At 42.6% G+C, this 13,858-nt stretch overlaps 1 protein-coding gene across 3 annotated transcripts in view; it reads left to right on the top strand.

Moving 5' to 3' along the window:
- The window catches only part of LRP4 (LDL receptor related protein 4), a 75,116-nt gene that overhangs the window by 887 nt on the left and 60,371 nt on the right, over positions 1-13,858 (top strand). The gene's annotated exons all lie outside the window — the stretch shown is intronic.

Genomic DNA, 13,858 nt, shown 5'->3' with positions numbered 1-13,858 from the left:
CCTCTGGGGCACAATCACATGGGGTTTGAGTTTCAAGTAATATTATTTCTCTTCTAACAAGAGACCTAATTGCAGGCAGCTTTGAAGAAGGTGCTAAAGCAGCTCGGGAAGGCTGAGTAGAGGGCTGCTGTTCCGTGTATCAGAAAATCTGCTTTTTAAAGCAAGAGGTGCTCTTAAGTTCCCAAGTGCCACACATTTAGCTGCGCTCTAGGAGTGAGAAGGATGTAAAGCATAGGTCTTCGTGTAGGTACAGATCTGGATGTGTTTTATTTTGGCTGTTACCCAGGTGCTCCTAGTTAATGTGTCTGGGCTGTTAACAGCCATGTGGGGGATGTCTGATTGTAAAGAGTGGGTTTGTTCCTAGGTGGTTGTGTCTTGATGTCTCTGGGACACTTTTTATGGCAGTTTGTCTCTCTTTCAAGTAGTTTTCCCATCAGCGCCCTTTTCTCTATCCTCTTGTCAAGTGAGCGTGAGTTTTTGATTGGATGCACCAACTATTCCCAGAAGTGAGCTGCTGCTTTCTTTCATGGGGAGAAATGCTTCCCAGTAATGCAGGACACAATTCCTGAACAATATTTTTTTGTATTTAGAAGTAAGGAAAAAGATAGGGAGTTGGCAGAGAAGATGCCAAAGCCAGTGGCGAGTTGGTGGCCCTATTTTCCACCCCTTAGCTTTTGCAGAGCTTTTCCCATCGGTGTTCCTTAGAAGTACGTGTGGGGACAGTGTATAGCTCAACTGTCATAAAGCATCAACAGCCACAGAATTTGCAATGCCAAACAAGTAAATTATAGGAAATGTTAAAAGCACCCGGTCATTTACTGCCTGCCGAACCTCGCTGCAGGAGCGGGTAAAGCAAACAAATCTCCAGGACTGAACTTTGATCTTCTGTTGGTGGATAGGGGCAGTTAAAACGGGAGAAGTCTGTGCAGGGGAATAAAGCAGGTCTGCAGCTATCATGAGCTCTTGGAAAAGCATCTCACAGGTAACAACAGGCACAGAGGGGGAGAATTAAAAGTTAATGGCATGCACCGGTGGTGCATGGTGATGAAGAAGGGCCTGACGGTATGATGGTCTGTGTTAGTATAAACACAGAATGTCACAGAACCTGTCTGGGTGATGTGTTTGCTGTTCTAGCTCCTGGAGCTCTGCCAGGAAAATGCATGGCTAGTATCAGAGCTTCACTCCCCGAACATCTTGACTCTTAGAGTCATGAACTTGAAGGTGGTGCCTCTGGAGAAGTACAGTTTGCAGTGGGCGTCAAGATCTCCACTACCTGTGTTTGGCATTACTGTTGATTGTACAGCTCTGAGACAGGTGCAAAGCGCTTGTTTTCCTCTTGTCAGTTTAGAGCTGATAATGCTCTTCTTCCTGGTTAGGCTGAGTGTACTTGGGTTTGGTGTCAATCAGGTTGGATGATATCCCCAGCTTGTGCTGGTCATGAAATTTCTCTTGACCGTTTCTTTTTGTCAAAGCGATGAAAGCACTGAAAAACGTCTCCACTTTTAAAATTAAGAGTAAGATGCAGCAGGAGAATGAAAATGTTGGGTGTCTTATGTTGTGTTTTTTTTTTTTTTTTAAACAATTCTTTGTCAACTAAAACATGGTAGCATGTGAAAAATAGTGAAAAAACATAAAACATAATCTTCCAGTACGCAGTTAACATTGCTGTTTATTTAGTGTAGATAAGCAATGTTCTTTTGTGTTCTGGTTCCAAAAGCTTTCAGCTCTGTGCTTCAGCACTGCTGTCTGCACTAGAGAATCCCTTCTTGCATCCTGGCAGTGTGGGTGTATGCAGCGACCAAATTAATAGGCACTTAGTTATGTAAAGTGCTTGCATTTCCAGAGTGTCTTGTGAATCCTGAAGAGGGATGTTCTGTTCATGTGGGCCACAGGTTGGGATTTCGGAGAATTGGAGACGTTTCCCTACGTTCTGTTTGTTGAAGTTAAACAAGAAAATGTGGTTGTATGTAAAGATTATGCAGTTTTTCGTAGTTCAAGCCTGAAAACAGTACTTGCTGTATGTTAACTAGGAAAAGAAATCAAAGTGATTGTATTTTGTTTTAACTCCTGAAAGCCTGCAGTTCTCCAGACTAGTGACATTAACATGAAAAAATAATTAAAACATTCATTCTGTGAGAATGATCTGTAGTCTGATAGTCCTCCTGAATTTTACTGCACTCTTTTGAAATAGGCAAATATTATCCTTGTTTTGTATATGTGGGAAGTGAAGTAGAAATTGTCTTGCCCAAGGCCAATTCCACTTGCCCTAGAATGCAACTTAGCATTGAACACAATAGAATGCATGCTTCATAACATTTTGCCTCTAACATACTAACATACTGCTTATAAAAGCTGATAAAGAGATGTTATCTTGAAAACCAAGGTTTTAAAAATAGGTTAAAAAGTAAGTGCATGTCCTACACCTTCATTGAATTCTTCTGCTACTTGTGATTTTTGTCTATTTCTCTTTTTTATTAATACTTCTATTTCTTTTGCCGATGACCAAAGACACATGAGATAGCGGAAATTGACTGACTCTCCATCAGAACAAACGAATTACGAGTAAAGTGTTGTCAAAAGAAACATACCATAAAAGTGGACAACTTATTTACTTTGCTGTTATTTCCACCTTAGTTATTTATGATGTTATCTCACTCAGTTTTATATTACAAGGTGATATATACACACATGCATTTACGCCAACCATCATCCATTAAAGATGTTTGACTATACCTTATATAACATCCAGAGCTGGAGCTCTGGCATGCAGCAGACCCACTCCATTAATTGGCATCCTGTATTTAGTGGCTGTCTGTGTTTCACACAAATCACGGCAGAGAACGCTAATTGTAATTGTCATCCATGCATCTAATGAGCTTGATGGTTCAGCTCTTGCTTTTGCATCTGTAGTGCCTGTGGTTCTTTGACGTGACTGCTATGTTAGGCATTAATCTTTCATGGGATTTTGTTGCCTATCCTGCACGAAGACTGGGCACTGTAACGGTTCCTAAGTCTTTTTGTATCATCTTCCCTGTAGATTTCCATCTCCCCGTAGTAAAGATAAAAACAGTAACTGCATGGATCCAGGGACTTGTAAACCAAAGGTTTGTGATTTATTCCTTCTGTGTATTGGGTTGCTCTGGGACTGTTACCTTGGGAGTATTTGGCTGCCATCCTCCTGTGGGTGAGTTTATGTTCAGGTTTTTCAGCTTTCCAGTCTTTTTTTTGCTACTGCCTGTTAAATGTTGAAGTATTCCATCCTGTGTGCTTAGTCTGAGAGACTCTTGAGCTGCAGTCAACGCTTCTGTGAGGAGCAGAACTCCTCCTAGATTGCCATGGGCCCAGATGAAAGGAGACTCGCTATGCAAAGGCAGGAAAATAAGTTCTCATAAGAGTTTATTAATGTTAAACATTGTGGGCTTTTGCCTTGCTCAACCGTGGAAACTGAATACTGACTGAAAGTCTTCATAGCAAGGAATTATGGTGGGATTGAGCAGTCAGAAGCCTGATGGTCTGAGATACATCTACGCGTCCTGCTACAGTCACGTTAGCACAGCTTTGGAGTGTGAAGAGGTTTAAGAGAAGCTTCTGTTTTTCATAAGGTTCTTCTTAGGTCATTAGATGTCTCTGCATTTAACCACCAGTCAGCAGGTCACAAACTATTAAGATAAATGGATAATAAATATCATATATGCAAAGTAAATGTTTGTACTGCAAATTGGAGGCTTGTCAAAAAGTGTCTGACCAAAGACTACGTGGGCTCCTGTTTCCCAGGCTGTCAGATGTTGCTAGCAACTTCCTGATGTCGTTGTAATGCTCAGAGCTAAGAAGCACCAGCTACTTCCCCTGGATGGGTTAGGATGACAGGAAAATTCACCTCACTGTAGCATGACAATGAGGATGTTTAACGAAGTGTTGTCCAGCAGAGCTTCCAGCAGAGACCGTGTCTGCCTGAAAACAGATCCCACGTTCTGCGGTGTCAAGGTGAAGCCTTACTCCTGGAGCTGAACTTGCCAGCAGTGAGACATCATTAGGCCACGGGGCAGAGGGGACCCTTCTCCAGGCTACCAGCGTGGTGACTTCCTCCACATGCCCTAGTATGGGGCATAGTCTTCTGTATCTCTTTGTTAGTGCCTGACAGCCCCTCCCGGCTGCTGGAGCTTTCTGTTCCTATTGCATAGCAGCAGTTCTTTAATCAGAAATCTTGTTAGTATTCAAGGATAATTGATCCGACTCTCTGGTAGGGGGTGGGGACCCAGCCTTGCATCCTTCTCCTACTTGCCACCCCCAGTTTGACCCCTGTTGTCTCTTTGTTTTCTCCTGTTAAGTTTGTGCCAGTGGTGTGTGTGTGTGCTGTTTTTCCAAGCAGCCTGAAGTTGGCTGTAACCAAGAGCAGCAGTTAAATAGAGCCCGATTTCCCCGCTTCCTGGCGTTTAGTTGTTCGGCTCCATTTTCTGGTCTTCTGTGTTTTTGATTTGCAGAGAAGGAACTTACTTGGTGCCCCCGGGCATCTCTTAAACCCATTAGAACAAACTCCATTATTTCCCTGTACTTAGAAATCCTCCTCCTTTAGTCCCAGCATCCATCAAAATAATGTATCCTCTGTAAGGCCCTCTGGAAAATGTTTAATAGGATCTTTTCAAACTCAAGGACAGTTCCAGTTTGCAAGGGGGAGGGGGGATGGCTAATGGAAGATCTGACTGTGACTCGCAGTAAGCCTGAACTTGGCCTGTGTCAGCTCTCCCTTCACCTCCATGCCGAGGGAGTGCTGAACAGAGCGGATCCAACACTGGGATCAAAGCTGGGAACAAAAGGCTTTGGGAGAAAAATTTCCCGTCTGGCCAAGAGGCAGCCACACAAAGGTGGTGCATAATTTATCATTCGAGGTTTATTTCTGCTGTGCTTCTTCTGGAGAGGGAAGAAAAAAAGCAATGACTCTCCTGCTGTTTTGAAGGGGATAAGTGATGGCTTTGGGACTTGAGGCGGGAAGCAACTAGAGGTACCACGGAAAAGCCTTTTCAGTACAGTCTATGCCCAGCTTCTCTCTTCTCAGACAATGTCAGGCAGTCTTTCTTTTTTTTTGGGGGGAGGTGGCTGGGAGCCGGGGGGAACCACTCTTGCCTTTGGAATTTTTGAAGAGCGAGTACTTCTCACTGCTCGAGTCATGCCCAAGTCCCAGTGCGTGGAGTGGAGCTGATCTTGGCAAAATGAAATTGTTTGCATTTCTGAGGTATTTTCCTTACCTTAAGGATCGGTCTAAGTGCTGTGGCTCTGTGTAACGTGGAGGAAGAGGCTACGTTTGCCTGAAGGGTTTGTAGTCTAAATTAGACATCCGATAAGGATCAGGGATGTGATAATTCTAGTGGGATAGATAAGGTCCAATATTAAAATAGCATAGCTTTCTAATTAAATTTCCTTTTGCTTTGGTTTAATGGGAAAAGCTTCGGAAAAGTTTACTTTCCAATCACTTCTTAAAACAAGGGTAGAGAGTTGGGTTGTTCTGTTGTTGGTCTTTTTTTTTTTTTTTTTTTTTTTTTTTTGGATGGGGTTGGCATGGAAAGCTACTGAAAGGCGGTAAATGGGGAAATGAGGATGAGGAAGCAGTTGTAAGAGTAGTTCAAACCATGAGAAGAAAGGAAGGGGGTATAGGAGCACAGATGCTAACAGAAACAAAGATAGGGATTTTGGAAACGAGAGCCAAGGACTTGAGCTGGCAAAGGAACAGAAGAGCCACGTAAGGAGATCCAAGTGGAATAATTATATGAAATCTGATGGCAGAAAGTTATTAATTAGGTAGTGTAAAAGATAGAAGTTTTCAAAGCGGAGGTGAGCATTGAGCAAAACGTAACTGTTGAGGTAGAGAGAGAATTATTTTAGTGATGCTTTGAAGGAAGTGGCAACTTGTTAGGTACCCTCAATGGTAGAGTTCCTGTCCTTATGGGGTGATCTTAAGCCATATGAGGAGCTTAGCCATGGGGACAAGAGGTGGAAATGGAGACTGATGCTGGCATAGTACAGGGATGGTAAACCTGTGAGTTAAAGGTGGTGATGGGGTTGTCTGCATCTGTGGAATTTGGGACCAGTCAGGCTTGGGAGTGTGTACAGCCAGAAGGATTTTTGCATGGGATGTCCAGGAAGATAGACAACAGTCCTGTCCGGAAAAGGTTATGAAATTGGAGAGCAGAGTTGAGGAGAAAAGCCAGGAGGCTGGAGATGATTGCCTGGAAAAAGGCATAAAGTGAGAAGAGGAGATCACTCTGGGTTTGGAAAGAAGTCTGGGTATAGGCAAGGAACGGGACTGGTGACAGAAAATATCCTTTCCTGCAGAAGGAGGCTACCTCTGCCTCCTCTCCATTGCTAAGTGAGGGGATGACTCATTAGGGAGAACTGTTACAACACTGCCATGTGACGTTCCCAGCCTCCTGCTCTGAAAGGATCATAAGAAGCCTTGTGTGGCTCTGTAAGAAGGTTAGAGGGAAATACGGGCTCTGCTCCTTGAGCCTGTATCTCCAGCTGCGTCAGTTCGTTTGATTTGGTGACAGCTGGAGTGGCTGGGAGAGGTTCTTGCCTAAGGTGCAGCCCTTCGCTGCAGCAGAACTGTGTCTCATGGGATCTAGGGTTGGAATAAAATAAAGACACACCTTTTTTTTTTTTTTTTTGTCTTTTGTGCTCCCACCCAATTTTAGTTCTAAATTTCCATAACTGCTGAATAGTCAAATGCTTTCTTTGCAACTCTTGACTGCAGGAAAAAAGATGAGAAGTCTCAGGATTATCATTAGCTGCTTCTGTTCTGAGCTCCCAAGGATGAAATTAGGAAATATTTTTTCTACGACCTCAGAGATTTTGTTCCTCTCTGGTGATTTTGGAGCCTGTTACTCTTGAAAAGCCTGAGGTGTTTCTTACAGCTTGAGGACATGCCCCTAATTTGTGCTGCCTTTTGAAAAGGCCTTGATCAGCATAGCGCCTATTAGCATGAGGAAAAGCATAATGGGCCTGGCTGTGAGAGAAGACTGGAAAGCTTGTGGTATGGGAAAAGGAAATAGATGGGAGGTTGCTGTTCTGGAGGTTTTAACATCCAAGAAGCACGAAAGGATGCTTACAGATGAGTAGGACATAAGAATACTATCGGACTACCTGCATTTTTGTCATGGACCCTCAAAAAGAAGTTCTGAGTGTCTAACTCTTAGAAATAATGTGGGAGACTAGGTGAGGTTTCCTGATCAGGGCACAGGGAGTTGCCTTGCAAACAGATGTGGTTTTAATGCAAGGGAAGAGGTAGGTTGAATTGAGAGCCGTATCCATGCAGAGGGAAACTGGGGAAGGGATTTTTCTTGGGCATTGATGTGGAAACGGAAGAAGTGAACTGATCTGGTTGGTGAGGTTCCTGCCTTTGGCCGTCTTTACTAGGCTTTAGGGAAGACTGCCTGTGGGTCTGACTTCTTTCCTGTACCCAGTCAAGCAGCGAACAACAGCTGCGAGAGGGTGTTGACTCACGAACAGCTGATTCACGAGCGGTTAAGATGTCTCCACCACAAGGGTGGTAACCTCATCTGTTGTCCCAGTTTGAACAGTCATTGCTCGTGAATCAACACCCTCCGTAGGCTTTTGTTCGCTGCATTTTTGTGTAAGAAAGAATTCAGACCTGCAGTCAGCATTATCTTAAATAACAGAAGGCTTTTAGGCATTATTTTCATTTTTATTTTTTCAGGCCCACAGTTCTTTTATCTGTGGAGCAGGTGGATGCCCTGTCTGTGCCTCAGCACCTCTGGAGGGGCAGTTTGAATGTGTCTGCATCTTTGTGAGATCTGTTGAGTAATTTCTAGGCTACAAGTACTCAAAGGCTTCTTCCCCGCCTAACCAGGAAAGAATCACCTTGTTGATCCCTGCCTTCTGCAACTTTTCACTAAAATCTTCTTTGCTTGAAATGGCTCATCTGTTCACAAGAGAAACCCATTGTTTCTCTGTTTCTCTTGTTTGTGACCTGCCTTCTGTGAAGTGGAAGGTGAGGAGTTGTAATCTTTTGCTGCTCTTTGTGCAAATTGCAGACTAGAACAAAATTAGTTCCGTAGGTTAAGTTTTCCAGTCATTGTCCTTAGATTTTTTTTTTTTTTTTTCCTCTTTGTTTCTGTTCTTGTTTGTTAAGGTCTGTTCTTCACCCACAGCTCTTCAGAAAACCCGAGACTGAACACTGAAGCTGAAAAGGATTGTCCAAAAAATAAGTAATTCCTGTGACATTCTGTAGTAATGTTTTGTTGGTTGTTTCTTCTGGAGAAGTAAACTCTTGATGGCAGTAATACTTGTGCTGGAGGGAGAAGAGAAGCTCAGATGATGAGTTTCTGAGAAATGACCCATAACCACTTTTTGTGCTGCAGATGCTTTTGAACAGGCTGGCAGGGAAAAGGGGTGGCAGGCACTTGCCTACTTTAAACACTTGACAAAAAACCCTGCTTAGCTTAATCTGGGATGCAGGGCCAAATCTAACATGGTTACAGTATGGAACTAATGGGAGATGCAGGGCAAATTAAACCTATGTACAATCCATCAGTTATAGAATAAAAATAAACACTACTCAGAAGCCTTCGAGCAAGGAAGGGAGTGAGGCAGAGATGACATCTTCGGTATGTACATCTTGACTTACACTCTCAGGCGAAACAGCCTCTGAGCTCGGGCTTCCGCTTAAGTGACTGGGACAGCTGCCAAAACACCTACATTTGCTAGCTAATGTACTGGGTGCAGTGCGTTGGTCCTGCAGGTTAATCTGGGTAAGGCATGATGTGATATCTGGGCTGGTTTGGGTCTTTTTCTTGAACAATGTCGTAACAACATGATTTGCATGCTGTATTTCAAGGTCTTAAAATAAACGTGGTGGGGATGCTTAAACTGACTATTAAAGTGTTGTGAGGAAAGAGGGCCATCAGTTATGCCACAGAAGACCAGATATGCCTAAGGAGCCAGCTTCCCTGACCTTGCAGTCTGCATACCGAAGTCTGAGGTATGTGCAATGGGGCTCTGTGCCCTTTAGAGACAAGTAGAAGAGGAGAGGCTCACAGGAGGGAAATGACTAGCTCTGTAAGGATATAATTATTCTATTGCAGGATAGGTCTGGGCTGAGCTGGGCATGCATCAAGGTCCCTCTACAGCCCTGCACTATCCAGCCTAAGGAGCCTGTGTGTGTAAAAGGCTTGATGCCAGTGTGGCGATGCTGGGTACTTGGAGGTCCTATCAAGTAAGACTCACTTTAACTACTTAAATAATGAGATCTGTGAGTACAATCCACAGATTTTGCTGCTATACCATTCAGTGGCAAGTTAAACTCAGTTCCCCCATGGATGAATTCCAGAGCTCTGTATATCCTTACATTGTAACCAAATGGAAGTTTTTTATTTTCAGATCTGCAAAGATGTGGTGGGACTACATCTATGCAATCTATATAGTGATAGCAGCAGAGTAGGGCTGGGAGGATTTCCATTGCTGATGTTTGCATAAAAAGGCTTGGCTTTGCTGCTATCTCAGCCAAAACGGCAAAGCTGCCGCCTCCTAAAAGTTCTAGAGACACATAAACTGAAACCAAACGAAAATGCTGTCCATTCCTATGAAAATATTGCTTCTTGGACTTGGAACTCCTTTTGAGTCTAACGAAGCAAAAAACTTAATCCAAAATCCATCTGCTTGAGAAACTGGTCTGAATCTAAACCAGAACACAAGTTTCTGTAACAAAAACAGCAAAAAAGTACAAACCTAGTAGCCAGCTAGACTGCAACAAGTTATTGCGCAAAGTTATCATGCTGGCAGATAGCACAAAATGAAATGTGCAAAACTAAGTCAGACTCTTACCAAATCCTGAACTGGCATGTGCAACTTTGAGTTGGATACAGGGAAAACTCCATAAATCAAACTTTAAAAGTCTGGAAAAGAGAAGTAAAAGTAGAGACTTAGAAGGAAATCTTCTGATTCTGTGAGTAAAATACAAAAGTTGAGAGAAGGCAAGAAAAGATAGTACTAGAAATAAAATATTTTTCATTTGAATATTTTCATTCCTATTATTGGCCTCCATGCGATGTAGCCTTCTCGTGAAACCTTTGTGAAGGCAAGCACTTCATATGTTGAATCCACTTTTGGGAGAAACTCAAGTGTGGTGTCTCTTACATGTGGGTAACACTTGCAGAGCTTGTTTTGCCAATAAAATTATCTTTGAATTGACTGTGGTGGGATGTGGTGCAAGTTCTGATGCAACATGAGGTTCTTTGTAAGTGTGGATTTTGATGAGAACTCCTCTCTAAAATCTCTAGTAATCTTGTTTTCTTGTTGTTGTGAATTGGCTCCTTCCTTTCTGTGGTCCATTGTTGTATGGTTGATCTTTGAAAATGAAATGTCTTCCATCTGCTTGAGAAATTTGGTTTATCCTTGGAGGCCTGAACTACTGCCTTCCCTAGTAGGAAATAAACAATGCTTCCAACTGTCCCCAATTATCACCCACTTGCCTTCCTGCAGATCCACATCTCTTGCAGGGCCACTAGAAGAAATGACTTATGGAGCATGAATTGCATTTTTGCTGTCCTCTCTTCCTTAATCTCTGCAAATGTAGTCCCTTCTTCCTGTTTAAACTTTGTAAATTAAACATACTACTTAAAGCATTTAAACAACAAGCTGGACAGTAGCTTACTTGGAGCATATGCAGTAGCTTTTTTTTAGGTGACGTAAGTGACTCGCTATGTTCCTACAGACACGGTCAGGTAGCTGACTTGTAGTCCAGGTTAGTGTAACCCAACCCTATGGGAAACGTCTTCAAAATACAGTTTGAGACTAATATAAAGCCTGTGTTTCAGAATATCAGAATGAGAGGATTTTTTGTTCCTGCTGCCACTTGCTTTTGGTACACGCACTGCCTCTCTTGGTGATAGAGGGGGGAAGAAATTGGTAGGAGTACCAGGATGCTGTCATGGCTGAGGATGGTTCTCTGCCTGGAATATATGTGGCTTGGGCTATAGCTACACGGCTTCCTTGATGCACGGGCTGTGGTTTCACACTAAACCTGATCTAAAGTAACTGTGGCTTACCTCACAAGAGCAGTCTCACCCTCGTGTCCCTTTGATAGGTTTGTGTGTGCGTGTGTCAGCTGGATGAATCGCTTCAGCTTGTTCATCTATCAACAGAGCTAAGCTGCAAAATGGTGAAACCAGCAATAACACAGATTGCATGGTATTTGCGAGCTGAACAGAATTGCTCTTCAGTGAGCCAGTCAGTATGGACTGATTGAAATACGAGGGATGGAGGAAGGCAAGGCCAACTTAGTTTTTTTCCTTTGGTAGTGATTTGCTGCTGCTTTGCTTTATCTTAACTGTAGGTTGGAAGGAGTAGCTCTGGGAACAAAGAGAGGGCAGAATTCAAGCATGAGATTCAGTTTCTGTAGCTCATGTAAAATGTAACCTGTCATGCCTGCAATTAGCAGTCCTAACTGTATTAGCATCAACATGCAGTGAAAGATTAACCTATAGTTATTGGAACTGGTGTAGTATGTTAATTAGTGATGCCTTTTGTGGGGAAAACATCTGTTCATTAAAACTTGAAGCAAATACCTCCTATCTTGTGTTACTTGGGCTAACACAGACTTATGTTCTGAGTTGTTGCCAGAGAAGTTGTCAATCTGAATAAGAAAAGCTTTATCCCCTTGCTAGCTTCCGTAATATTGCCTTTTAAATGACTGATGTGTAGTGAAGAGTTATTTTTTTGACCCTTAGTTGCAGAATCTGGATTTGAGTTTTATTCTTCCCACCTCTCCACTGATGTGGTGATGTATTTTGATGAGCCTGGCGTGGGCATGCACACCCAAGGAGGCACAATGCCTCTTTCCTCCTGAGTTGATGTAGAAATGGCAGTGATGGCTCTAAGTGCCTGGCTGGTCCAAGGAAGACAGAGGTAACTGTTTGGAAACATCTGCTGCCTAAGCAGCCATTTCCCTTCTCCCTGAATGATTATGTAGGAGACTGAAGGGGAAGATCTGCATGGGCTGAATCTCACACATGAGTTGTCAATTGGATCGTTTAAAGATCCACTCTGATGGAAATCGGAGCTTTGCATTGTTATTTGCAGCGTGTACATACAATAAGGACAGTCCCTGCTGAAGAGTTCCTAATTTCTGCATGCAATAAATTGACAGATGTATCAAGTAATAAGAAGAAACATAATGAAATACTGATAAACATAGTAAGTAAGGGCTCCGAAATGTTTTGCCCTTTAGTCTGTATGTTGATAATTTTTGTCCTCTCCATCCTCAGAATGCCTTTTTGTTGAAGCTGTGTATCTCTATTCTTTTTTTTCCCCTTCTGACATGCTGCATGCTGCATTATCACTAGTAAATGGATACATTTGGTATGTGTGGGGTCTGATACCAGGAGAATGAAAATTATTTTCAGATGTAATGCCTTTCTAAAAGGATCTTGCTGCGTTTGTCCTAGGTAGCACATGTTCCTGTTTTCTGCCAGTGTGTTTAATAAATGCTTGTCATTTAGTCCAGTGAGGGGTATCATATCTGAACCTGTCTCACAAAGATCTTTTCAACCTTCATGTCTCTTTCGTTCTTTTCCATATACTGACTGTAGCAACTTTTAGGATGGATCACAAATGGATATTTAACCATGTAACCACAAAGGTCAAGAAATATGAGAACAGACGCGTAACTTGGACTTGGTTAGGAATCCAAGTGTTAAACCATGGATTCCTGACTTGGAATAGTTTAGCTGCAGCCAACTTCAAATAATAATTATTAAATGTTCCTCTTGCTGCTTTGTAGCAGGAAGCTAAATTGCTGGGTACAATTCTGTAAATACGTAGCTGGCCTTAGCAGCCATACTCCCAATAGCTTAAGTGTATTTTTCTTTCTGAAAAGCTTTGGAGATTTTTTGTACAGTATTTGACTTGGGAGCGTCCCCTTTGCAGGCAGTGGCGTAGCTGTTCACCGTGATGGTTGGGCCAGGTGTGCCAACAGTTGGGACTTTCTTTTTTTTTGTCTAAGGATAGATGACAACTTGATTTTGGAGGCAACAGAATTTCTTCTTGCAAGGGTAAAAAACTGAACCATGGTAACTGGTTGCTTAAGAGCTCTTTTTTTCTGCGTACTGAAGTCAGTGGCTTTTTCCCAAATTAGAATGTTATGTTTTTAAACATTTACTGTACTCAAGTGTAGAATGATCTAATTCACCATGTTTATTCCTTTTCATAAGAATTTTCAGCACGGCAGCATGCATACCCGACTTCTAAATGCACAAACAATTGGTAAACAGACTGGAAGAAGAAAACAACTCCTGAGCCACTGTAGTAAATATGTCTGTAAAGCCATAAATAGGAAATGACCCCAACTTCTTCTCCTGTCAGTTTGGCTCTGGGGCTATGGTTTCGTGAGCAGTGAAGCTGAGGGAGAAATTAAATCGACTGGGTGAAAAGGAATTAGAAGGCCCTTCCAATTTCCCCTGCTTACCCTCACTGTACCATTTTCCCTAATCTATTTCTTAAAAGACTGTACAAAGACCTGTGCGAGCTCATGGACAGTCATGGGGCTGGTAGTAGGGAAAGGAGGGCTGGGAGCCCTTGGAGCTACCTCTCCTGCTGAATATGAAACCACAGTCGAAGTTTCTTTTCTGTTTTGATCAAGTATTAGTTTGTTTCTGGAGGACCTGTGGGCTGTCTTACTTCTTAAACATAGTCAAATCAAGACTGCTTCCTGTCCTTTGCTTGTCATGCACAGAAGAGGGTTTGTTTTGGGAGGATATCTGGCAAAGAAATCAAGAAACTAGGTTATAGCATGAAGGGTAGGAGATTATATCTTCCACATGGAAAATAGTCATGCTCTGTTGAGGACTTG

This window comes from Netta rufina (assembly GCF_964035555.1).
Source record: "Netta rufina genome assembly, chromosome: 5".
NCBI classification, from domain to species: domain Eukaryota; kingdom Metazoa; phylum Chordata; class Aves; order Anseriformes; family Anatidae; genus Netta; species Netta rufina.
Note: the sequence above shows the minus strand (reverse complement) of the source record. Positions and strands in the feature narration are given on the sequence as shown.